The following is a 26,342-nucleotide window of genomic DNA, read 5'->3' on the forward strand; positions in this document are numbered from 1 at the left end:
CGACGGTCACAATAGCGTTCATTGATGACAGTTTTGAGACATGCAAATTTTGGAATAGCAGAAACTCCAGCCGATTCATTTGACCTGCAGATGCTCACATGCTCATCAGACGCGTTATCCGTTGCGCCACGCGCCCTGTTCCCCTTTGATGCGATTGCCTAACACTCGTGACACGTATTGAAACAATCGAAATACATAGGAATTAAAAGTTAAGTCAATTGAATTCTGGATATTCAGAGTTTTGAATTATAGTATGCGTTGACTGTTTGGCCGTAACGCTCTTCGGTCACAATAGCGTTCATGGATGACAGTTTTGAGACATGCACATTTTTGAACGGCAGACACTCCAGCCGATTCATTTGACCTGCAGATGCTCACATGCTCAGAGGTCCCACCGGTGCTCTCCAATGGCAGGTATGAGAAAATGAAACAAATTTTGGGATTCATATGACACATGTTTATAACATGTGAGTTGCTCTGTCGTAAAGTTGATGTTGTGATGAAAACATACATATATAATTTGAAAACTAATACATTTGCCACAATATCGAGCGTGCCAGGATTTGAAACTGGAATCTTCTGATCCGTAGTCAGACGCGTTATCCGTAGCGCCACACACCCTGTTCGCCTTTGATGCATTTGCCTAACACTCGTGACACGTATTGAAACAATCGAAATACATAGGAATTAAAAGTTAAGTCAATTGAATTCTGGACATTCCGAATTTTGATTTATAGTATGCTTTGACTGTTTGGCCGTAACGCTCGTCGGTCACAATAGCGTTCATGGGTGACAGTTTTGAGACATGCAAATTTTGGAACGGCAGAAACTCCAGCCGATTCGTTTGAACTGTAGATGTTCACATGCTCATCGGTCCCACCGGTGTTCACCAATGACACGTGTGAGAAAATGAAACAGATTTTGGGATTCATATGACACATGTTTATGGCATGTGCGTTGCTCTGTCGTAAAGTTGATGTTGTGATGAAAACATACATATATAACTTGAAAACTAATACATTTGCCATAATACCAAGCGTGCCAGGATTCGAACCAGGAATCTTCTGATCTGTAATCAGACGCGTTATCCATTGCGCCACACGCGCTGTTTGCCTTTGATGCGTTTCCCTAACACTCGTGACACGTATTGAAACAATCGAAATACATAGGAATTAAAAGTTAAGTCAATTGAATTCTGGATATTCAGGATTTTGAATTATAGTATGCGTTGACTGTTTAGCCGTAACGCTCGTCGGTGACAATAACGTTCATCGATGACAGTGTTGAGACATGGAAATATTGGAACAGCAGAAACTCCAGTCGATTCAGTTGACCGGCGGATGCTCACATGCTCATCGGTCCCACCGGTGTTTACCAATGACACGTGTGAGAAAATGAAACAGATTTTGGGATTCATGTGACACATGTTTATCGCAGGTGAGTTGCTCTGTCGTAAAGTTGATGTTGTGATGAAAACATACATATGTAACTTGAAAACTAATACATTTGCCATAATACCGAGCGTGCCAGGAATTGAACCTGGAATCTTCTGATCCGTAGTCAGACGCGTTATCCGTTGCACCACACGCCCTGTTCGCCGTTGATGCGTTTGCCGAACACTCGTGACACGTATTGTGTCACGCGAGAATCAGTCTTGAAATTAGATTGGTATACAGGTGCATGGTGTGAATGAAGAAACAGGTGTATCTTATATTTAATTTATTCAAAATCCCTTTGTTGTGTTTGCGTGGTGTGGTCGGAGGACACGTCACTCTGACTCAGGACGCCGCACTAGCAGGACGGGCTTTCAGTCGTCCGTGTGCAAACTGAGAGACGAGCCAACACGTTTATCACGGGGCACCTGAGACATGCAAGTCCAGGTATAAGCTGGGGCCAGGTTATTGTGGGAACATATATTCCTTTATTTCTGGCGGAAACCGTGTAGGGTGTCATAAATGAACCCGGTGTTGTTGGGAGACAGCGTTTACAGGAGGAAAAATTGTACAAACTCAGCAAGCTGTGCTCCGGGGGCTCGTCTGTACAGAGTATCATTGACAATTGTGAGTACAACATTCTTGTAACTTTTACATTAATTTTATTGTAATTTATGTATAACTATAGCATCTAAATGAAGCACAAGCTGTTTATACTTTACACAGGATAATGTACGTACATCTATGACAAAATTGTATGAAGTACTGAGAATAGTATGTAGCCATATTGTATCTTTCTCATCATTGTATACTTTATTGAATAGTGCCACTTATTGGACCTATGCTCTTGTATGGCGAAGCTTAGAACCGACCGTACTACCAAACTTGAGCTTATTCGAACTAGACATCATCTACCGGAATCTGACGATATTGATGGACTGTAGCCTGTGATATCATGTACCGGAACTAGCCAAGTTCGACTGTCATCGTATCCTCAACCCGTGCTCAGCCACTGTCATTCTTGAAATCAACATAGTTGGGACATTTATACATTATTTAAAGTTTATTTTGTTTACGTACAAACTGATTTAAATATTAACAGTACTGTATGCTTTCTTTAAATTTATAATCTATGCATAATTAATATAATTATAATTATTCTCACTTGACGCTGTAAGCGATTATTGTAAGACATATTTCCGATGGTGACGAATATAATAAAATATATACTACCATACGTCTTGTATATGAACTGTAATGTGGTAAAGATAGCTAGACCAAACATTGCCAAATTGTTTCCGGCCCGTGCCAGTGACATATTGAATCAATTGAAATACACACCCTGTTCGCCTTTGATGCATTAGCTCATGCATATGCTCATCGGTCCCACCAGTGTTCACCAATGACATGTGTGAGAAAATGAATCAGATCTTGGGATTCATATGACACATGTTTATTGCAAGTGCAGTTGCTCTGTCGTGAAGTTGATCTTGTTATGAAAACAGACATTTATAAAATTAAAACTCATACTTGTTCCATAATACCGAGCGTGCCAGGATTTGAACCAGAAATCTTCTGATCCGTAGTCAGACGCGTTATCCGTTACGCCAAACGCCCTGTTCGCCTTTGATGCGTTTGCCTAACACTCGTGACACGTATTGAAACAATTGAAATACATCGGAATTAAAAGTTAAGTCAATTGAATTCTGGATATTCAGAATTTTGAATTATAGTATACGTTGACTGTTTGGCCGTAACGCTCGTCGGTCACAATAGCGTTCATCGATGACAGTTTTGAGACATGCACATTTTGGAACGGCAGAAACCTGCTGATATTCAGACGCTCATCAGACCCACCGGTGTTCACCAATGACACGCGTAAGACACAAAACAGGCTTTGGAATTCATGTGATGTGTCAGTTGCTCTTTCGTGAAGTTGATGTTGTAATGATAACATATATATATATATAAATTGACAACTAAAAAAAGGCCATAAACCCGAGCATGCCAAGATTCGAAATGGGATTTTCTGATCCGTAGTCAGACTCGTTATCCGTTGCAGCACAACCCCTGTTCGTATTTGATGCTTTGCCTAACGCTTGTGAAACGTATTGAAACAATTAAAATACTTAGGAATTAAAAGTTAAGTCAATTGAATTCTGGATGTTCAGAATTTTGAATTATAGTTTGCTAACTAAAACATGTGCCATATTACCGACCGTGTCAGGATTCAAACCTGGAATCTTCTGATCGATGACAGGCTTGAGACATGGACAATTTTGGTCCAGCCGATTCATTTGACCTGCAGATGTTCATACGCTCATCGGACCCACCGGTATTCACCAATGACACGCGTGATGCATGAAACAGATTCTGGAATTCATATGACACATGTTTATTGGAGATGCAGTTGCTCTGTCGTGAAGTTGATGTTGTAATGAAAACAGTCATCTATAAAATGCAAACTAAAGCATGTGCCATAAACCCGAGCGTGCCAGGATTCGAACCTGGAATCTTCTGATCCGTAGTCAGACTTGTTATCCGTTGCAGCACGAGCCCTGTTCGCATTCGATGTGTTGCCTATCGCCCGTGAAACGTATTGAAACAATTGAAATACTTCGCAATTAAAAGGAAGTCAATTGAATTCTGGATGTTCAGAATTTTGAATTATAGTTTGCATTGTCTGTTTGGCCGTAACGCTCGTCGGTCACAATAGCGTTCATCGATGACAGGCTTGAGACAGACAAATTTTGGTCCAGCCGATTCATTTGACCTTCAGATGTTCATACACACTTTGGTCCCACCGGTGTTCACCAATAACATGCGTGAGACATGAAACATATTTTGGGATTAATATGACACGTATTTAGTGTAGGTGCAGTTGCTCTGTCGTAAAGTTGATGTTGTAATGAAAACATACATATATAACTTGAAAACTAATACATGTGCCATAATACCTAGCATGCCAGGATTTGAACCTGGAATCTTCTGATCCGTAGTCAGACGCGTTATCCGTTGCGCCACACGCCCTGTTCGCATTTGACACATTTGCCTAACGCTCGTGACACGTATTGAAACACACACGAATAAAAGGAAGTCAGTTGAATTCTAAATGTTCAGAATTTTGAATTGTTTTCTTGAAAAGACGAGACCCACTGGCCTGTCTTGTTAAAAAGTCACAGTAACGTGATTTACTTTGCTATTTCAAGTATATGCATGTGAAATTACATAGAATTATTTTTTTTAAAGAAACTTGCGATTAAGGGGGTTTCTATTTTGACTGCCTTGTGTAAAGTAATATTAGTTATCACACTGTTGTGAACTATGAGATATTCTACATCACTTATATATTCTTCTTTTATTCCTCCCTAAATATTTTTTCAAATACTTGTAAAGTCCAAATCTGTAAATTTACTCTCCCAGTATTTATTTACAGACAGGCTCATATAGATCAGGTGTGCGTTTCTCCCGACAAGAGCGGACAAGTTTCGTTAATTGACTTGTGAACAGCTCATAGATGTGTGTGGCCTTGCTTTGTTCAAATTGCAACGCCACATCCAATGTATCAAAAACATTCGAGGAAACATGCTTCTACAAAAAGGCGCCAGTCGTGAGGTAGTGAATTTAAAATAATTTTGTGTTTCCTCTCACCCTCTGCACGTCGGCTCTTGTCGGTGATATCAGCAGCATTAACATCCTCGTTAATAGCATGGGAGGAGCAAACTCATAGGTAATTCGAAAAACGGAGATTTAGTGGCATGGACAATGAAAAGAATACAAAATATCGGTTCATACATTACATAATTTTTTATATTTGGGGTCCAGCGGTTGCCATTTGCAACCTCACCCCATGCTTCAAGTATTTTACTATAAAATGGCGGAATGTTATTCATCTGTGCTTTATTTATATTAATTTTAAAGAAGCTTTATATTTATTCAGAAAATACAACATTAAGTACTTTTAAATCTTTGTCCATCAACTTCTCAATCCATTTTGACCGAAATGCGTTTTTTAAACTCGATGTCGACGAGGTTTTGGCCACCGTTACGTACCGAGTTTGTAATCACGTTTTGTTTAATTAGATGTTTGTTTCTACTCCAGAAAAATTCAAATATACTTTTTTTCACTAAGGCAAGATGGGTGTCCGGTATACTGCATACTGACATCGTATACCACAGAGTTGAAGCTACGAGGGTATTTGCAGCTATCGTTCTGCCGCAAAAGGTCAAATTCCGGCGACTCCATTGTTTGAGGATTTGAATGCATTTGATAACGCGCATTTCCCAGGTTTTTATGGTAGCTAAATTATGATCATTTCCCATGAATATGCCTAAAGTACTTATAATATCATAACATATCATAACTTCAATCCAATTCAATAAGTTTGGTTCAAAGTTGAGAGCTTTTAACGTATTTGATGACTACACGTGGTCCACCCGGTCAAAATCTTTTAGTTGGTACAGTTTCAGTATAATGCCAGCTTCGTTTCTTTCGTTTGCATAATTGATATTATCATTGATGCACAATACGTTATCCGCAAACTCTCGACCTGGTATACAGGAAGCCTGGTCAGTCGGTATAATTGAGAGTAGAACCTTGCGCAAATCTATATAATCTATGTTGAGTAAACTTATAGGCCGCCAGTTCTTAAGCATCCGTTTGTCTGGGTCAGGCTTTGAAATAAGTGTTATTAAAGCCTTTTCCATACTGGGTGGCAAAATACCAGATGCGAACGACATATCATAAATATGCAAGATGTCTTCTGCCAGCGTATCCAGAAGTGTCTATACCAACCAACAGTGAGTCCGTCAGTGTCAGGGCTTGTATTATTCTTCATACTAAAAAGCTTAGAGGCAGGTTACAAACCGCTTGATCGCAGGTCTCTAATTTGAGACAGTTTATAAAATTTGTCAGCTTTCTGACAGGGTTCTTTTGATAGAGTTTGGAGAAGAATGAGACTGATTCATTCACTATATCGGGACTAGCATTTAGAGTCGTGCCCGCTTTTCTGTTTTGACGCAATTTTTCCAAATGTAAAAAATATATTGAGCTTTTTTCGCCTTCTTCGTATATTTGTATTTTGTTCCTGGTAATAGTCCCATCAATTTCCGATTTAATAATCAAGTCTAGCTAATTTTCTAATCGCGTCACTCTTGTTAGATCATAATCCACGTGTTTTGAAGCTTTTTTATATTCAAATTGAATTTGTTTTTCCAAATTTTGTTTAATCTTTCTGTTTTTGTTTCTGGTCTCTACTTGTTAGTAATAAAAAGTGTAATGTAATATTTCATATGTAAACTGTCTACAAGGTGCATTAAAGTTTATGTTAAAAATCTTTTCTTTTTGATTTTTGCAAATTTGTTTGCGTGTTCCCGAATTTGAACCTATAAACATTCCCACCAACAAATTTTATTATTTATTTTATTTTTTTGATTGATCAATAATTTGCCTAGCTTCAAAATCATATTCCTGGTCATTTGGCGACTGCACTTTATTATGTCAATAATGAAGACATTTCTTGCTCAGTAAACCATAATCAATGCGACTTTGAAAGAGTACATTGTTATACGCTATCATGACGACGCCAAGTAAATTTTGGGATGGTGCACTCGCCATACGTCAACATATTTGTGCAAATTCATGAAACTGAATAGATGTTTGACCGATTGGTCATTATAAAAACGAATGTTGGAGGAACTGTATTTTGAAGTAGCCAGTTTGCAATTAAAATCGCCTACAAAATTATTTATCGAGTCGGCAGAAACATATTTATCTAAACTGTCGAAAAACTCAATACGTTCCTTCACGATATTTGGAGCATACACATTAACAACATTAACAACCGTATCATCTATATCGCATTTGATTTGTAATATGCGGCCTGCGGCATCTGAATTTACACGGGTTGCTTGCATACCTGATTTTATGCTTACCAGACAACATACGCCTCGTCTACCTCGGGGAGAAGGGCATATATTGTAAAAAACAAGGTAATCGTGTTCCAACTTGGAGCTAATCATGATAACTATACTGTCTATTCAGAATATCTCTTGTAAAAAAATAATTCTAAAAGTTCTAACCAGATGCATGCTGTTTCGAAATTTGTCGTTACTACACAACCCATTTGCATTTAGAGAAACTAAGATAACCATTAAAATAGCATGGAATAAATTGAGAAAATTAGAGTTCGTCATTGTTCACTTGAGATGTTGTTGATATGTTTACCTTGATCACTTTGTTCAGCTCGCCTTTTCAGGTCATCTTGTTTCGGGCAAAATGCAGTCCTGGTTGGAATACTGCCAAGGTTTCGTTCATGGGTTTGCTTACGCCAAACGTCATCTTCGCTTGTAGAAAGGTGTCGCTTTTTTCCTGAAATAGCTTCGTGGGGTTCGTTATTTTGCAAGTACTGTGATGAAGTTGTATTTGTTTGAGCCTCTGTGATTTGAGTCGGTTTATTTTTACTATCCTCCTCGTCTTGATTTTTCCCGTGAGTTTCTTCATCGATGGCAGCGTTGTCTTCGTAATTATTTCCGCGGTCAATGTCGTCATTGTGTAGATCAATTTCAATAATTTCCTCAAATTCGTTTTCACTCGCACCTTCAATATTATCCGCTCTATTACCTTCCTCGGCGATGGGGTCAGCAGTGCGATTGTTCGATGTATCATTTGTATCACAGTCATTGGCCCTGTGTCCCATTTTGTTTGTTATTATACACCGAACTTGTGTACAGAACCGCTCGACGTGATCCATTTTGTGGCACTTCTTGCACTCATATCCAGGACAGTTGAAAATCAGATGTTAATCTGATAAACAGTTGTTACAAACCTTGTGCTGGTTGTTAATCAGTAGTGTTATGTAATGTCCATTGTCTTCTAGTTTAACTGCATAAGGTTGTAACGTAACATTAGTCGGCAGTTCTATTCCACAAATCGCATACCGTTTTCCACCTGTGGGGCATCTTTGAAAAATTTATGAACCACTTTGCTGCGAATAATAAAATAGTACCGACCCTCTTTTAAACGGAAAAATAGGTGTTCAGGTGATGGAACTGGTTCTGTAAGGAACACTGTAATGCGATTGAGTTTGCAAAAATCTGTGAAGCATAGTCTACAACAGTCAGAATGTACCTATGACATCTTCCAGTCCCTGGACTGATCGGATAATCAGATCCATAACTATCACTTGAAATGGAATTTCAATCAAGGGCATATTGCCTAATGGTACCTTGCTAACTCGATTCCTAGAAGTAGTTTTCTGACAAATATCGCATCCAAGGCCAATCAAACTGAGTTACTATTCTATCTGTAGTCTTCCTAGCACTCATATTACCTGCCATAATTTACTCATGAGCAAGTAACACGGTAACACAATGGTACAACTAATTAGGAACACATACATCATCTATCAAACTCTCTATACTTCAATCCCTTGATCATCAAAAACACTAGGGTCCTCGACCTCACTAACATAGAAGAGTGTATCTATAGTCTAGCTACTGGGCTTCACAAAATGTACAATCGATCATCACACAGGTACAACTCTCCCCAGTCAATTGACTAACCTCTAACAAATCTCTACGTACCCAGTACTTTTCCTCAGTACTGCCAATAAAGCCTTGAACAACAGGCATACCACTCACTAGATTTCAGACTTTTACCACCCTTCTGTCTACGTGCATCTCAGCTAAGTCAGCCATTTTTTTAACTGACTTGGGTGACCTTTTACCTATGAACGTAGACTACTCGTTACCAAAGGTACTCCTCAACCGATCTTAGCTCATTCAAAACTATTATCAACGTCAGACAGCTCTGCCCATTGGTCAAAATAACTACCTAATTTAGCTGCAAATAGCAAAATGCTTCTCCACCTTCTGCCCTACTAGTTCGAAATCTCTTTCTATAACCTCCTTCATTTATATCATAGCGCTTCAACGCATTTCGGAGATGCAGCAAATCATTCAAATCTCAAAAATAAATGCATCCATCTCGTCTCTCGTGTCATCAAACAATGGTAGATTTGGACTGTTGGAACTAACAATGGACTGAGCCAACCGTACTGCGCCTTTATGCGACCACCTGCTTCCATATGCATATACACTTCATGCTGTCTTACTTTCTCTTTCTAGCTCTCCTAACGTTTGGCTGCTCTCTCATCCCTCTCCTCACGTTTTTTCTCTCTTCTCATGCTTCGACTTTTAACGCTCTGCCCTCACAAATTGAGTAAGAATTTCCCTATACCCCAGTTCATTAACAATATCCACATTGTAAAGGTGTTCAAGTTCCAATAGTCCCAAATAAAACAATCAGGATGATTTAATATCTACCCCGCAGTACAAGCTAAAAAATGAACCATAATATCGAGCGTGCAAGGATTCGAATCAGGAATCTTCTGACCCGTAGTCAGACACGATATCCGCTGCGACATACGCCGTGTTTGCATTTGATGTTTCCAATTTGCGCTTGTGAAACGTACAACTATTTGAATACTTACCAATTAAAAAAGAAGTCAATTGAATTTTAGATGTTCAGAATTTTGATTTATAATTGGCATTATCTGTTTGACCACAAACGATCGTCAGTCACACTGGTGTTCACTAATGACAGGCTTGAGACATGAAACAGATTTTGGAATTGTAGAAATTACCGTCAGATGTTCACATAGCAGTTGCTATGTCGTTATATTGATGTTGTGATGTTGTAACATAAACAGACATATATCATTTGAAAACTAAGAAATTTACCATAATGTCGAGCGTGCCGGGATCAGAACCTAGAATCTTCTGATCCGTAGTCAGACGAGTTATCCGTTGCGCCACACGCCATGTTCGATTTGATGCTTCTGTTTAACGCTCGTGAAACGTATTGAAACAATTGAAATACTAAAAATTAAAAGAAGTCGTTTGAATTGTAGACGTTCAGAATTTTGAATTATAATTTGCGTTATCTGTCACACTAGTTTTCACAATGAAACGAATGCGACTTTAAACGACATAGAACTGTAGAAATTCCAACCGATTAAAAGAAAGTCAATTGAATTGCTGTTGAATCGTACAACTATTTGAATACTTACAAATTAAAAAGGAAGTAAATTAAATTACAGATGTTCAGCATAATTCATTACAGTTTGTGGTATCAGTTTCGTATACTCACATGTTACACACCCACCACTGTCTGTGTATATTTCTCATACATGACTGCCTCAATATCTTATCACCCTTCAGCCTCCATGTCTTTCTCATACATCACTGTCTCAGTATATTTTTCAAACACCCCTGTCTCACTGTCTTTCTCGCAAATTATTTTCTCAACCATCAATCGCAGCAAGATTCTCACTCTTCTCTGTATCAGTATCATTCTGACACATCACTGTCACAGTATATCTCTCACGTACCACATATCCTTCCCACACTGTCCCAATCATTCTTACCCATTAGTCTGAGTATCTTTTTCATACTTCGCTGTCAATGTATTTCTGACTTACCACTGTCTTGGTATCTTAATCAAACATCACTGTTTTAGTATATTTCTCACACATCGCTATCGCAACATCTTTCTCACACATTACTTTCTCAAATATTACTGTCTCAACCTTTCTCACCCATCAGTCTCATTATCTTTCTCAATTACCTCTTTCTTAGTATCTTTCTCATGCAACAAATATCATTGCCTCATTATATTTCCCTATTACCTCTGTCTCCATATATTTCTCACATATAACTGTCTCAGTATACTTCACACATCTCTGTATAAATATTTTCCTCTCTCTCAGTATCTTTTTTACTTACCACTTTCCTGGTATCTTTGTTTTACACCACTCTTTCAATATCATACTTACACATCACTGTATATTACTCACCTGCCACTGTCACAATTACATTATCACTTTCCACTCTATCCGTGTCTTATTTACACATAACTATATCAATGTCTTTTCTCATACCATTGTTCCAATATCTTTCTGACATATCTCTATCCCTCAATCTTTATTAAACATCACTGTCTCAGTATATTACTGACACATCACTGTCTCAGTATATTTATCACATACAATTGTCTCAATATCTTTCTCACTTACAACTGTCCAAGTATCTTTCTCATTCACACATCACTGTCTCAGTATCTTACTTATATAGGACTGTCTCACTACATTTCTCACACATCGCTGTCTCAGTATCTTTCTCACATATCTCTCTCCCTCAATATGTCTTACACGTCACTCTCCCAGTATCTTTCTCACTCATCACAGTATGTCACAATGTAAGGCCTGCTTGTTGATGTCGAGAGGGACATCCACTGAACTCACGCTGAACAGGGGTTCTTTCACTGCTAGAATGTGGTAGGCAAGACAGGAAATGAAATACACCTACACCAAAATATCAAGTCAAAGCTTCTGGCTTTAATACTTCTCAAAATAATGATAAAAACAAAACATAGACTAATACAGCAAATAAATTCACTAAAATAGGTGATTGTCTATGGAAGTGTGCATTGGTAATAACTTACAGTTCCAGGATGTGAAAATTGACTGTCAATGGCTTCTTGCAACACAACAAAGAGATACAGGAGTCATGTTTGCAGATGAACGCTGTTACTCCGGAGGGTACCACTGATAGCAAGAGATCGCAGAGCAGTTCATATAAGTGTAACAAAATGATGATTGAAGCCTGTATCACTTGTTTCACAATATCGCAGCACCAAAAACAGAGTTTTAAGGGGTTAGCATACGTTCGCTGGTTCAATTTTTTGGCCTCAATTTACAGACTGAAACATACATTTACCCATACATGTTATATACCATAATAAAGGTCTTGTTTCAAACTTTGGAAATATGGCATTTTTTTAAATTATGCAAATACAAAGTCACGTGATCACAAGAATACGCGAAAATGGAGTAAAACGGTTAATGACGCAATTAATAATTAATTTGCAGCACGACTGAATATATTTTTTTATGTAAATATTATAGAGTGGTGCTTCATGTACAATGTTCTTAGTTTTTGTGCAACTATAATTTGTTATTATGTAGCCTTATTTCAAATGTTTGGACGTTAATACCTGGGTAAAAACAACATGTCTCTATACAAAAATAAGCAAAAAATCAAAACGAAGGCAGACAGAAAAAAATCCAGGAACATTCCTCCAGTACTCTATATAGCGGTAAAGTTGACCAAAAATGGCGACGATCTGACCTTTCGTTTGTTAGAAATTGCGTACTGAATCTGTAGAACTACGTAGAAATCAATTTCAAGATAAACGCAAAAAACGTCCAGGGTCAATGAATCTCAAACTAGGCCTAAAAAATTTGAAAAATATGGAGTTATAATTATTGAAACATGTCTGCCTAGCGACCAGCTACTAAATAATGCCTTCTAATGTCGGGGCTAAATGCAATCTGATTAAAATCTGATGTAGTGTACGGGCTTTAATTATTTTGGCTATAAACTTATTTTAATTTTATTTTTTATTACTTTTGTTATTAATGCCCTTTTATTTTATTTATTTTATTATTTTACTTTGATTTTGATTTTGTGATTTTTTTTAATTCCGCCCTACCTACATCTGATCCGACGCCTATGTAAGTCCCGTTCAAATCTCGCGTAAGTAACAGCCAATCACAGCCCCCCTTTTATACAGGCTGTCGGTTGCTTACTTTTCAGTGTAGCGATACTCTACGGGCAATCTTTCTGTACATTATATTTTGCCAGCTTGAATAAACCATTAATAGAAAATTGCTAGTATATTTTTATTTGCAAAAGAAATTCCTCAGCATTTTACATTTTTTGTCATTACATTGAATATTTTTTTCACTTCCAACAAATGTGTACACTTCCAGATACATCTTCGCCAGCCAAGGTTCGTTCATTCAGTCATCGCTTCAATTTTACATCACTGAGCATAATTATCTAGAATGGAAGCAAAAAAATAAGTAAATTGTAATGATTAGAACACTGTAAACAGCTATAGTAAATAATGCAAACTGATTTTAAATTGTATAACGGTCACCGGCCCACGGCATCGACGCAGAAAATTGGAGCAAACAAATATTTCCTGATCAATTGCGATGTGTTCCAAATAAAAAATATTTTATTCCAGTCCAAATCAGCTCAATTACTTTAATAAAGAGTTATTGTATAATGTACAAAATGTTGATACAATTTGATGAATATTTACAGCTACGGCTTCAATACCGTAGACGATGTTGGCCCGATCTTCAACAAAACATCACCCGTCTCCAGGGCAGGCGACTGGAAAAAGACACTGGTGTTCGGTCGAAACGGTGGAAACAAAATCGTCACTCCCAGAATAACTATGCAAAATAACGATCTAAAGTCGAACCATTCGAGCCACAATATTAACATAAAAATGACTTTCGTTGCATTTGACAATGATAAACTTACCGTAAAGCCGTGTTATTCTCGGTCGCTAACGTCGGTATAATCCGCCATTTTATTTGAGTGTTTGCCACCCGACTCCGCCCGGTGACGTCATCATGTGCGCTATAGAAGGAGGTCTGTGATTCGTTGACTAAAATCGTCGATAGTGGGTCTCGTTGAAATCTCGTTACATAGGCATCGGCTCAGATGTAGGTAGGGCAGAATTAAAAAAAAATCACAAAATCAAAGTAAAATAATAAAATTAAAAGGCATTAATAACAAAAGTAATAAAAAATAAAATTAAAATAAGTTTATAGCCAAAATAATTAAAGCCCGTACACTACATCAGATTTTAATCAGATTGGGCTAAATGTTATACGCGTTAAAGACAGGATGAAATATGTTTTGAAATCTCAGAACGGCCCTACCGTGTGTCAACCGACAACGTGATGACTTCCCGCGAAAGTGACGTAGTGATTTGCATATTACTAATATGGTGTGGAGGCGGAGTTATTCCAAATAAAGAAAATGGTTTAAGCCGTGTGCACAAGATATTTTCAAGTTTGTTTTGATTACTGTTCACTGTAAAATTGATAGCCGTGTGGTACGTCGTAGCTTTTTACCTTCCATGGTCGTAGCAAGCGTGCGAACACGGTTTCTTTTTTAGTAACCTGGTGCGAACAAAAGCAATGACTTCGCCTTTTTTCGCACGTTTTTGTGACCGCTTGTTGAATTCGACTGGACAATTTCCGCTTTATTTTCGATCGCGTAAACCCCGAATGTCACCGCCCCTCGCTCGCAGAAAATTTCCGAGGTTTACATTGTCTTATAATTGTCTTACTGTTTTTTACAAATGTTGAACAGCCGACAAAAGTTCAGATACTTTTCGTTTTAACTATCTATAATTATATGCACGACATCTGACCCTTTGACTTCGATTTGGCTTGGATTGAATATTTTATTTTCAACAATATTCTGACGTGAAATACAAAATGTATTTCAACACAAGTACGACATGGTTTTCTTTCCCGATTGTTGAGTCTTCGCAATGTGTTTACGGTTTGTATAATTATTGTTGTTTTCCTCAAGGCGAAGACAAGCTGAAGGACCATAAAGCTAAATGGCAGTTCCATGCATGGGCTGAGTGAAAGAAAATATTTAATCTAAGCCTAAAATAAAACCTAATATTACACCTCTTTGTGTATTTGTTAATTTTACATGTTTTTCATGACAGTATATCTAGAAAAATCTCCTCTTTCGTTGATAATTTCCATTGTTTGGAATGTCTGTCGACCGTGCCCCAATAATTTGTTCGGGAAATCGATCCCCGTTGGTTTCTCCATACTGAGTTTAGGACGGGCGTAGGTCCCGACGTCCGGCATTCATCACAATCAGCCGAGACAAAACATTGACCATGGGGATCATGTCCCGTAATTTGTGGGCTGAAAACCCAAATAATTAAACAAGTATTATTATATATATATTTCTATTTACATCGCGAAACTACAACAGAGCTTCGTTGTTCGCGGTGAAACAGTCGCCTTGAAGTCGATACAACTTCAACTAGCAATTTCTTACCTTGAAATCAAAAAAAATAAAAATTCCAAGAGCATCGGGGAATATAATAATAACCATTTTTAGCAATCGCTAGATTTATTTTATCCGAATACATGAAATGCACGAGATTTTCGACATTTATTGGCAACTTCCGCGTGGAAAATGGTTGAAAATGTGGGTGTGGTTCTCTCGCAAATTCCTGTTGATAATACGGACAACAATGGTTCTGTGACCCAGGTCGTGCTCCGATCAGGTGACTTTCAGCAAATCAATGATGTTGTAACAAAGCATATTTGACGCTTATTGAAGGGTCGTCGTACCGTCCAATCTCCGGCTTCGATTCACATAATTTTTTTGGTTCTGTGACAGGCTTCAAAATTATTCACTGAAAAGCATCGGTATATTTTGATTAACGGAGGGGATTTGACCTCAGTTCAGAAAGAGGAAAAACTAAGCTGAGTCTACGACGAATCAGTTTTCTTTGTTAGTCGTGAAATAAGGTAACCCAGAGTAGGGTAACTGCAGCTAAGAGTAGGGTCGATGATTTTCAGCCCTGAAGGACTTCCGCGTGAATCCTGATTTTCGAATTGTTCATCGTCTGGCCACCAAATATTTATGGCTATAACTAAATTTGACACGTTTTTTTTTCTGAATTATTCATTTATGTCAAGCTCTGTTCTATTTTTTCAGAGTATGTGGCCGTTTTAGTCAAAATATTTTTTGTGGGAACACTTTTACGGTACGTATAGATCGAGCTCATTTACTGATCGTGACTTAATTTTGAAAATTTAATGTCAAATTATCCCAGACCGACTGCCTGTGGACCGACGTGGTTTTGGTATCGTTATTTTTGGAATTAATCATTAACATATTACTCGTTTCTCTGCTCTGTCGAAAGAAGTTACCTAAGCCCTTTTCACGTAACTGTCTCATTAAAATAAAATATTACATTTAGAACAAGCACCGAAAACACGTAACAAGAGGTCCCAGTTAAGGTAGCAGGATAGTTTTTTTGCATGAAAAATGTAAACACCTATAATCGGAATAAATTTTACAAGAAACCATACAATCTATATATGTTTGGAAAGCTCTTGACTTGTATTTTCCTATTATTAATATTTTATGAACATTGTGTTTGTTTTAGCGTCACGTGATTCTAAAAATCAACGGGCTAATAATTTAACTAACGTGAATGAAATTTTAATTGTCATCTCTACAGTCATTCGTGCAATCAAAAACTTTACACTGTTTTGAAGCAAAGGTCATGAAGTTTAAATCCGTATTTCTATTTTTTGCATTAAGTTTTTTTTTTCTTTCCGAAAGTCACAAATTTCAAGCACGTTTTTTGGTGTTAAAGTTAGAGTATACCGGTGGTTTGCGCGAGGTTTGTGAAAACACGCAATATGATTTTGCAAAACGCCATTTAAAATTAGGTCAACGGTAATTGCCAGAAACCGAACACCGAGAAATCGGCACTTTTATGATTTCAAACTTCAATCAACGTTAACTCCCGTTTTAGCAGCAAAATTTACATGGGCTAATTGTAAATGAAATGCTTTGAAAGTTATTTTCGAGAAAAATCATGAACCGACATTTATATCTGTGAAAAACTTTGTTTTTTGGCCGTTTTCTTTCACGCTATGAAGTTTTGTGACGGTCTGTGCTGATAACGAACGGTGACGTCATTCATTAAAGCTTGGATTATGCAAAGTGGGCGGTTCTGTTTGCGAATAACAAACAATACAGACACTACACTTGGCAGTTGAAGTGTATGCAAATACAGTGTATTTATTTTTGGGCCGTTGTGTTTGTAAACTTATTAGTTCAAGCATGCCGCGAGTTTTGGAGTCTCCTGGAGGCAGCTCGTACATACTGGCGAAAGGGCGGACCCGTTACTGGTTGAGGTAACCCCTAATAGCTTGACAGTTTCACCAGAGCGTGCCGTCCCTTTCCAATCGCTCGCATTCCAATGGCAGCTTTTCTATTTATTTCGAAAACTGCTCCCTTTTTTCGGGATGACGGGAAGCTAGGCTGGCTCAGTTTCGATCGAATACAACCTCCTTGCGTGCAAAGAAATTCAAACTGACTGCCTAGACCGTGACGCCTGCGCTCCACTATTGAGATATTGTCTACTTTGCAAAATTGACAAATCTCTTTTTCTAGGGCGCCATTCAACAGTGACATGTCAACGAGTCGAATCTCGCCGTCTTCAAACGATCGGCCGTGACATTCACTCTCACTTTCTTCTTCTACGTCGGAAGGTAACAATATTTTCCTGCAGACATCTCTCGAACGTTTTGAACAGGAGTATCACCCACTATATCGAAGTCTGATTCATCGGACTCTCAGTGTCACGGTAAAACTTTCTTCGTCCACTTCATGGCTGACACTGGTTTCGACGAGGAAATCCGTTCTGTACAACCCAGCATCGTCTCTTTCTACATCTTTTTGACAGGAGTGATCATTCTTTTGACGTTTTTCTTCTTTCTTCCTCGCTTTCTTTTTCTTGGAAATTTTCGCGTGCTTACTATCTCGTCCATAATTAGTGAATGACAACTAAACTAAAGAATTACTGACAACCCTCCTTCTTTGCATATTTTGCACATTAATGAAGGGAGCTGTCCTGTTTTTTAATTGGTGTGAATAGAATAATTGTAAAATGTGACCCAGTGATGTATGCCGGCATGTAGCATTTCCTGTGCTATTAAAAATCAAATCCCGCAAAACAGTTTTAGCGTCGCAGTAACCTCGGGTCTTATACTCGTAGAGGAATCTCTTCAAAAGTTAATTGTAACCGGACTCACTGTTATCATCTATAAAAACTACCTAGATTTTAGATGATACTTTTATTTTTTACCGAAGTCGTACGAAAAAGTCAACCCTTGCCTTGCGTGAAACACTGGCCCATATCCGATTTCAAGACGTCGGCCCCCCCCCCGGGGGGGCGCTACTATTTCGTTCCCGTGCATTTCGTTCGCATGAGTACATTACATAAAACAACCAAGTATTTATCAGACAGATTTATTACATGTAACATAATTTACGAATTTAGAAAAACCTAAGCATGCAAGTATACTTGGTGAAAACTCCTCTGAAAAATGGATTATATAAACCAGGTCCCAGCATATTCTTATCATTGATCAACCTTTACATGTAGTTTGTGGCCTGTTATCTGAATGTTCATGCAATGCATAGCCACCACAGATGGCCGTATTTTATGGTTTGCAACCATATTTTGTAAAAGGGAGCCCCCTCCCAATGTAACTGCATTAACCCCGTGTTCAGGCACCTTTCAATGGCAAAGCCAAGAAAAAATATTACAGAAATTTATTGTAAGTTTTTATTCTGTTAACATATAATTACATTGAAGTGGCAATCTGATTAAAATCTGATGTAGTGTACGGGCTTTAATTATTTTGGCTATAAACTTATTTTAATTTTATTTTTTATTACTTTTGTTATTAATGCCCTTTTATTTTATTTATTTTATTATTTTACTTTGATTTTGATTTTGTGATTTTTTTTAATTCCGCCCTACCTACATCTGATCCGACGCCTATGTAAGTCCCGTTCAAATCTCGCGTAAGTAACAGCCAATCACAGCCCCCCTTTTATACAGGCTGTCGGTTGCTTACTTTTCAGTGTAGCGATACTCTACGGGCAATCTTTCTGTACATTATATTTTGCCAGCTTGAATAAACCATTAATAGAAAATTGCTAGTATATTTTTATTTGCAAAAGAAATTCCTCAGCATTTTACATTTTTTGTCATTACATTGAATATTTTTTTCACTTCCAACAAATGTGTACACTTCCAGATACATCTTCGCCAGCCAAGGTTCGTTCATTCAGTCATCGCTTCAATTTTACATCACTGAGCATAATTATCTAGAATGGAAGCAAAAAAATAAGTAAATTGTAATGATTAGAACACTGTAAACAGCTATAGTAAATAATGCAAACTGATTTTAAATTGTATAACGGTCACCGGCCCACGGCATCGACGCAGAAAATTGGAGCAAACAAATATTTCCTGATCAATTGCGATGTGTTCCAAATAAAAAATATTTTATTCCAGTCCAAATCAGCTCAATTACTTTAATAAAGAGTTATTGTATAATGTACAAAATGTTGATACAATTTGATGAATATTTACAGCTACGGCTTCAATACCGTAGACGATGTTGGCCCGATCTTCAACAAAACATCACCCGTCTCCAGGGCAGGCGACTGGAAAAAGACACTGGTGTTCGGTCGAAACGGTGGAAACAAAATCGTCACTCCCAGAATAACTATGCAAAATAACGATCTAAAGTCGAACCATTCGAGCCACAATATTAACATAAAAATGACTTTCGTTGCATTTGACAATGATAAACTTACCGTAAAGCCGTGTTATTCTCGGTCGCTAACGTCGGTATAATCCGCCATTTTATTTGAGTGTTTGCCACCCGACTCCGCCCGGTGACGTCATCATGTGCGCTATAGAAGGAGGTCTGTGATTCGTTGACTAAAATCGTCGATAGTGGGTCTCGTTGAAATCTCGTTACATAGGCATCGGCTCAGATGTAGGTAGGGCAGAATTAAAAAAAAATCACAAAATCAAAGTAAAATAATAAAATTAAAAGGCATTAATAACAAAAGTAATAAAAAATAAAATTAAAATAAGTTTATAGCCAAAATAATTAAAGCCCGTACACTACATCAGATTTTAATCAGATTGGGCTAAATGTTATACGCGTTAAAGACAGGATGAAATATGTTTTGAAATCTCAGAACGGCCCTACCGTGTGTCAACCGACAACGTGATGACTTCCCGCGAAAGTGACGTAGTGATTTGCATATTACTAATATGGTGTGGAGGCGGAGTTATTCCAAATAAAGAAAATGGTTTAAGCCGTGTGCACAAGATATTTTCAAGTTTGTTTTGATTACTGTTCACTGTAAAATTGATAGCCGTGTGGTACGTCGTAGCTTTTTACCTTCCATGGTCGTAGCAAGCGTGCGAACACGGTTTCTTTTTTAGTAACCTGGTGCGAACAAAAGCAATGACTTCGCCTTTTTTCGCACGTTTTTGTGACCGCTTGTTGAATTCGACTGGACAATTTCCGCTTTATTTTCGATCGCGTAAACCCCGAATGTCACCGCCCCTCGCTCGCAGAAAATTTCCGAGGTTTACATTGTCTTATAATTGTCTTACTGTTTTTTACAAATGTTGAACAGCCGACAAAAGTTCAGATACTTTTCGTTTTAACTATCTATAATTATATGCACGACATCTGACCCTTTGACTTCGATTTGGCTTGGATTGAATATTTTATTTTCAACAATATTCTGACGTGAAATACAAAATGTATTTCAACACAAGTACGACATGGTTTTCTTTCCCGATTGTTGAGTCTTCGCAATGTGTTTACGGTTTGTATAATTATTGTTGTTTTCCTCAAGGCGAAGACAAGCTGAAGGACCATAAAGCTAAATGGCAGTTCCATGCATGGGCTGAGTGAAAGAAAATATTTAATCTAAGCCTAAAATAAAACCTAATATTACACCTCTTTGTGTATTTGTTAATTTTACATGTTTTTCATGACAGTATATCTAGAAAAATCTCCTCTTTCGTTGATAATTTCCATTGTTTGGAATGTCTGTCGACCGTGCCCCAATAATTTGTTCGGGAAATCGATCCCCGTTGGTTTCTCCATACTGAGTTTAGGACGGGCGTAGGTCCCGACGTCCGGCATTCATCACAATCAGCCGAGACAAAACATTGACCATGGGGATCATGTCCCGTAATTTGTGGGCTGAAAACCCAAATAATTAAACAAGTATTATTATATATATATTTCTATTTACATCGCGAAACTACAACAGAGCTTCGTTGTTCGCGGTGAAACAGTCGCCTTGAAGTCGATACAACTTCAACTAGCAATTTCTTACCTTGAAATCAAAAAAAATAAAAATTCCAAGAGCATCGGGGAATATAATAATAACCATTTTTAGCAATCGCTAGATTTATTTTATCCGAATACATGAAATGCACGAGATTTTCGACATTTATTGGCAACTTCCGCGTGGAAAATGGTTGAAAATGTGGGTGTGGTTCTCTCGCAAATTCCTGTTGATAATACGGACAACAATGGTTCTGTGACCCAGGTCGTGCTCCGATCAGGTGACTTTCAGCAAATCAATGATGTTGTAACAAAGCATATTTGACGCTTATTGAAGGGTCGTCGTACCGTCCAATCTCCGGCTTCGATTCACATAATTTTTTTGGTTCTGTGACAGGCTTCAAAATTATTCACTGAAAAGCATCGGTATATTTTGATTAACGGAGGGGATTTGACCTCAGTTCAGAAAGAGGAAAAACTAAGCTGAGTCTACGACGAATCAGTTTTCTTTGTTAGTCGTGAAATAAGGTAACCCAGAGTAGGGTAACTGCAGCTAAGAGTAGGGTCGATGATTTTCAGCCCTGAAGGACTTCCGCGTGAATCCTGATTTTCGAATTGTTCATCGTCTGGCCACCAAATATTTATGGCTATAACTAAATTTGACACGTTTTTTTTCTGAATTATTCATTTATGTCAAGCTCTGTTCTATTTTTTCAGAGTATGTGGCCGTTTTAGTCAAAATATTTTTTGTGGGAACACTTTTACGGTACGTATAGATCGAGCTCATTTACTGATCGTGACTTAATTTTGAAAATTTAATGTCAAATTATCCCAGACCGACCGCCTGTGGACCGACGTGGTTTTGGTATCGTTATTTTTGGAATTAATCATTAACATATTACTCGTTTCTCTGCTCTGTCGAAAGAAGTTACCTAAGCCCTTTTCACGTAACTGTCTCATTAAAATAAAATATTACATTTAGAACAAGCACCGAAAACACGTAACAAGAGGTCCCAGTTAAGGTAGCAGGATAGTTTTTTTGCATGAAAAATGTAAACACCTATAATCGGAATAAATTTTACAAGAAACCATACAATCTATATATGTTTGGAAAGCTCTTGACTTGTATTTTCCTATTATTAATATTTTATGAACATTGTGTTTGTTTTAGCGTCACGTGATTCTAAAAATCAACGGGCTAATAATTTAACTAACGTGAATGAAATTTTAATTGTCATCTCTACAGTCATTCGTGCAATCAAAAACTTTACACTGTTTTGAAGCAAAGGTCATGAAGTTTAAATCCGTATTTCTATTTTTTGCATTAAGTTTTTTTTTTCTTTCCGAAAGTCACAAATTTCAAGCACGTTTTTTGGTGTTAAAGTTAGAGTATACCGGTGGTTTGCGCGAGGTTTGTGAAAACACGCAATATGATTTTGCAAATATGTAAATACGGATATGAAGCCAACATATCCAAGAGTAAGAAAAGCTAAACGGCGACATCGTAGCGCTATTCACTAAAACGCCATTTAAAATTAGGTCAACGGTAATTGCCAGAAACCGAACACCGAGAAATCGGCACTTTTATGATTTCAAACTTCAATCAACGTTAACTCCCGTTTTAGCAGCAAAATTTACATGGGCTAATTGTAAATGAAATGCTTTGAAAGTTATTTTCGAGAAAAATCATGAACCGACATTTATATCTGTGAAAAACTTTGTTTTTTGGCCGTTTTCTTTCACGCTATGAAGTTTTGTGACGGTCTGTGCTGATAACGAACGGTGACGTCATTCATTAAAGCTTGGATTATGCAAAGTGGGCGGTTCTGTTTGCGAATAACAAACAATACAGACACTACACTTGGCAGTTGAAGTGTATGCAAATACAGTGTATTTATTTTTGGGCCGTTGTGTTTGTAAACTTATTAGTTCAAGCATGCCGCGAGTTTTGGAGTCTCCTGGAGGCAGCTCGTACATACTGGCGAAAGGGCGGACCCGTTACTGGTTGAGGTAACCCCTAATAGCTTGACAGTTTCACCAGAGCGTGCCGTCCCTTTCCAATCGCTCGCATTCCAATGGCAGCTTTTCTATTTATTTCGAAAACTGCTCCCTTTTTTCGGGATGACGGGAAGCTAGGCTGGCTCAGTTTCGATCGAATACAACCTCCTTGCGTGCAAAGAAATTCAAACTGACTGCCTAGACCGTGACGCCTGCGCTCCACTATTGAGATATTGTCTACTTTGCAAAATTGACAAATCTCTTTTTCTAGGGCGCCATTCAACAGTGACATGTCAACGAGTCGAATCTCGCCGTCTTCAAACGATCGGCCGTGACATTCACTCTCACTTTCTTCTTCTACGTCGGAAGGTAACAATATTTTCCTGCAGACATCTCTCGAACGTTTTGAACAGGAGTATCACCCACTATATCGAAGTCTGATTCATCGGACTCTCAGTGTCACGGTAAAACTTTCTTCGTCCACTTCATGGCTGACACTGGTTTCGACGAGGAAATCCGTTCTGTACAACCCAGCATCGTCTCTTTCTACATCTTTTTGACAGGAGTGATCATTCTTTTGACGTTTTTCTTCTTTCTTCCTCGCTTTCTTTTTCTTGGAAATTTTCGCGTGCTTACTATCTCGTCCATAATTAGTGAATGACAACTAAACTAAAGAATTACTGACAACCCTCCTTCTTTGCATATTTTGCACATTAATGAAGGAAGCTGTCCTGTTTTTTAATTGGTGTGAATAGAATAATTGTAAAATGTGACCCAGTGATGTATGCCGGCATGTAGCATTTCCTGTGCTATTAAAAATCAAATCCCGCAAAACAGTTTTAGCGTCGCAGTAACCTCGGGTCTTATACTCGTAGAGGAATCTCTTCAAAAGTTAATTGTAACCGGACTCACTGTTATCATCTATAAAAACTACCTAGATTTTAGATGATACTTTTATTTTTTACCGAAGTCGTACGAAAAAGTCAACCCTTGCCTTGCGTGAAACACTGGCCCATATCCGATTTCAAGACGTCGCCCCCCCCCCCCCGGGGGGGCGCTACTATTTCGTTCCCGTGCATTTTGTTCGCATGAGTACATTACATAAAACAACCAAGTATTTATCAGACAGATTTATTACATGTAACATAATTTACGAATTTAGAAAAACCTAAGCATGCAAGTATACTTGGTGAAAACTCCTCTGAAAAATGGATTATATAAACCAGGTCCCAGCATATTCTTATCATTGATCAACCTTTACATGTAGTTTGTGGCCTGTTATCTGAATGTTCATGCAATGCATAGCCACCACAGATGGCCGTATTTTATGGTTTGCAACCATATTTTGTAAAAGGGAGCCCCCTCCCAATGTAACTGCATTAACCCCGTGTTCAGGCACCTTTCAATGGCAAAGCCAAGAAAAAATATTACAGAAATTTATTGTAAGTTTTTATTCTGTTAACATATAATTACATTGAAGTGGCAATCTGATTAAAATCTGATGTAGTGTACGGGCTTTAATTATTTTGGCTATAAACTTATTTTAATTTTATTTTTTATTACTTTTGTTATTAATGCCCTTTTATTTTATTTATTTTATTATTTTACTTTGATTTTGATTTTGTGATTTTTTTTAATTCCGCCCTACCTACATCTGATCCGACGCCTATGTAAGTCCCGTTCAAATCTCGCGTAAGTAACAGCCAATCACAGCCCCCCTTTTATACAGGCTGTCGGTTGCTTACTTTTCAGTGTAGCGATACTCTACGGGCAATCTTTCTGTACATTATATTTTGCCAGCTTGAATAAACCATTAATAGAAAATTGCTAGTATATTTTTATTTGCAAAAGAAATTCCTCAGCATTTTACATTTTTTGTCATTACATTGAATATTTTTTTCACTTCCAACAAATGTGTACACTTCCAGATACATCTTCGCCAGCCAAGGTTCGTTCATTCAGTCATCGCTTCAATTTTACATCACTGAGCATAATTATCTAGAATGGAAGCAAAAAAATAAGTAAATTGTAATGATTAGAACACTGTAAACAGCTATAGTAAATAATGCAAACTGATTTTAAATTGTATAACGGTCACCGGCCCACGGCATCGACGCAGAAAATTGGAGCAAACAAATATTTCCTGATCAATTGCGATGTGTTCCAAATAAAAAATATTTTATTCCAGTCCAAATCAGCTCAATTACTTTAATAAAGAGTTATTGTATAATGTACAAAATGTTGATACAATTTGATGAATATTTACAGCTACGGCTTCAATACCGTAGACGATGTTGGCCCGATCTTCAACAAAACATCACCCGTCTCCAGGGCAGGCGACTGGAAAAAGACACTGGTGTTCGGTCGAAACGGTGGAAACAAAATCGTCACTCCCAGAATAACTATGCAAAATAACGATCTAAAGTCGAACCATTCGAGCCACAATATTAACATAAAAATGACTTTCGTTGCATTTGACAATGATAAACTTACCGTAAAGCCGTGTTATTCTCGGTCGCTAACGTCGGTATAATCCGCCATTTTATTTGAGTGTTTGCCACCCGACTCCGCCCGGTGACGTCATCGTGTGCGCTATAGAAGGAGGTCTGTGATTCGTTGACTAAAATCGTCGATAGTGGGTCTCGTTGAAATCTCGTTACATAGGCATCGGCTCAGATGTAGGTAGGGCAGAATTAAAAAAAAATCACAAAATCAAAGTAAAATAATAAAATTAAAAGGCATTAATAACAAAAGTAATAAAAAATAAAATTAAAATAAGTTTATAGCCAAAATAATTAAAGCCCGTACACTACATCAGATTTTAATCAGATTGATTGAAGTGGTACATTCATGTACTTTTTTGTTTATTCAAAATGTGTTGTTTCAAAAGCGATTGTTTTGTCTTTGCTGTACTTCCTGTCTAGAAAGGCAGCAGTGCACACATCTTACCAGCTGTGTGTAAACTACAAACAGACATCTTATCAGTTGTTTGTAATTAGCAAATAAAGAAAGTGGCCCAACTTAAAACTATTTACCCTCAATTCAGTTATGTTTGTAAACCATGCATATTAATGAGATGCACTAGTTTGGT

The 26,342-nt window shown here is 37.7% G+C and overlaps 3 long non-coding RNA genes and 2 other non-coding genes across 5 annotated transcripts; all 5 read right to left on the reverse strand.

Moving 5' to 3' along the window:
• Positions 1–1,518: 1,518 nt before the first annotated feature.
• On the reverse strand, positions 1,519–1,591 carry TRNAR-ACG (transfer RNA arginine (anticodon ACG)). Its single transcript has one exon. It is a non-coding gene; the product is annotated as a tRNA-Arg (tRNA).
• Positions 1,592–4,390: 2,799 nt separating this feature from the next.
• TRNAR-ACG (transfer RNA arginine (anticodon ACG)) lies at positions 4,391–4,463 on the reverse strand. The gene has a single exon. It is a non-coding gene; the product is annotated as a tRNA-Arg (tRNA).
• Positions 4,464–13,163: 8,700 nt separating this feature from the next.
• Positions 13,164–14,093, reverse strand: LOC146741455 (uncharacterized). The gene is made up of 2 exons (XR_014929750.1): positions 13,833–14,093; positions 13,164–13,337 (listed from the first exon to the last, which is right to left on the reverse strand). It is a non-coding gene; the product is annotated as an uncharacterized LOC146741455 (long non-coding RNA).
• A 4,986-nt stretch (positions 14,094–19,079) lies between these two features.
• LOC146741456 (uncharacterized) lies at positions 19,080–20,009 on the reverse strand. Its single transcript, XR_014929751.1, has 2 exons — positions 19,749–20,009; positions 19,080–19,253 (listed from the first exon to the last, which is right to left on the reverse strand). It is a non-coding gene; the product is annotated as an uncharacterized LOC146741456 (long non-coding RNA).
• A 5,066-nt stretch (positions 20,010–25,075) lies between these two features.
• On the reverse strand, positions 25,076–25,837 carry LOC146741457 (uncharacterized). The gene is made up of 2 exons (XR_014929753.1): positions 25,745–25,837; positions 25,076–25,249 (listed from the first exon to the last, which is right to left on the reverse strand). It is a non-coding gene; the product is annotated as an uncharacterized LOC146741457 (long non-coding RNA).
• Positions 25,838–26,342: the final 505 nt, after the last annotated feature.

Source organism: Saccoglossus kowalevskii, chromosome 6 (genome assembly GCF_978046115.1).
Source record: "Saccoglossus kowalevskii chromosome 6, keSacKowa6.1, whole genome shotgun sequence".
NCBI classification, from domain to species: Eukaryota; Metazoa; Hemichordata; class Enteropneusta; family Harrimaniidae; genus Saccoglossus; species Saccoglossus kowalevskii.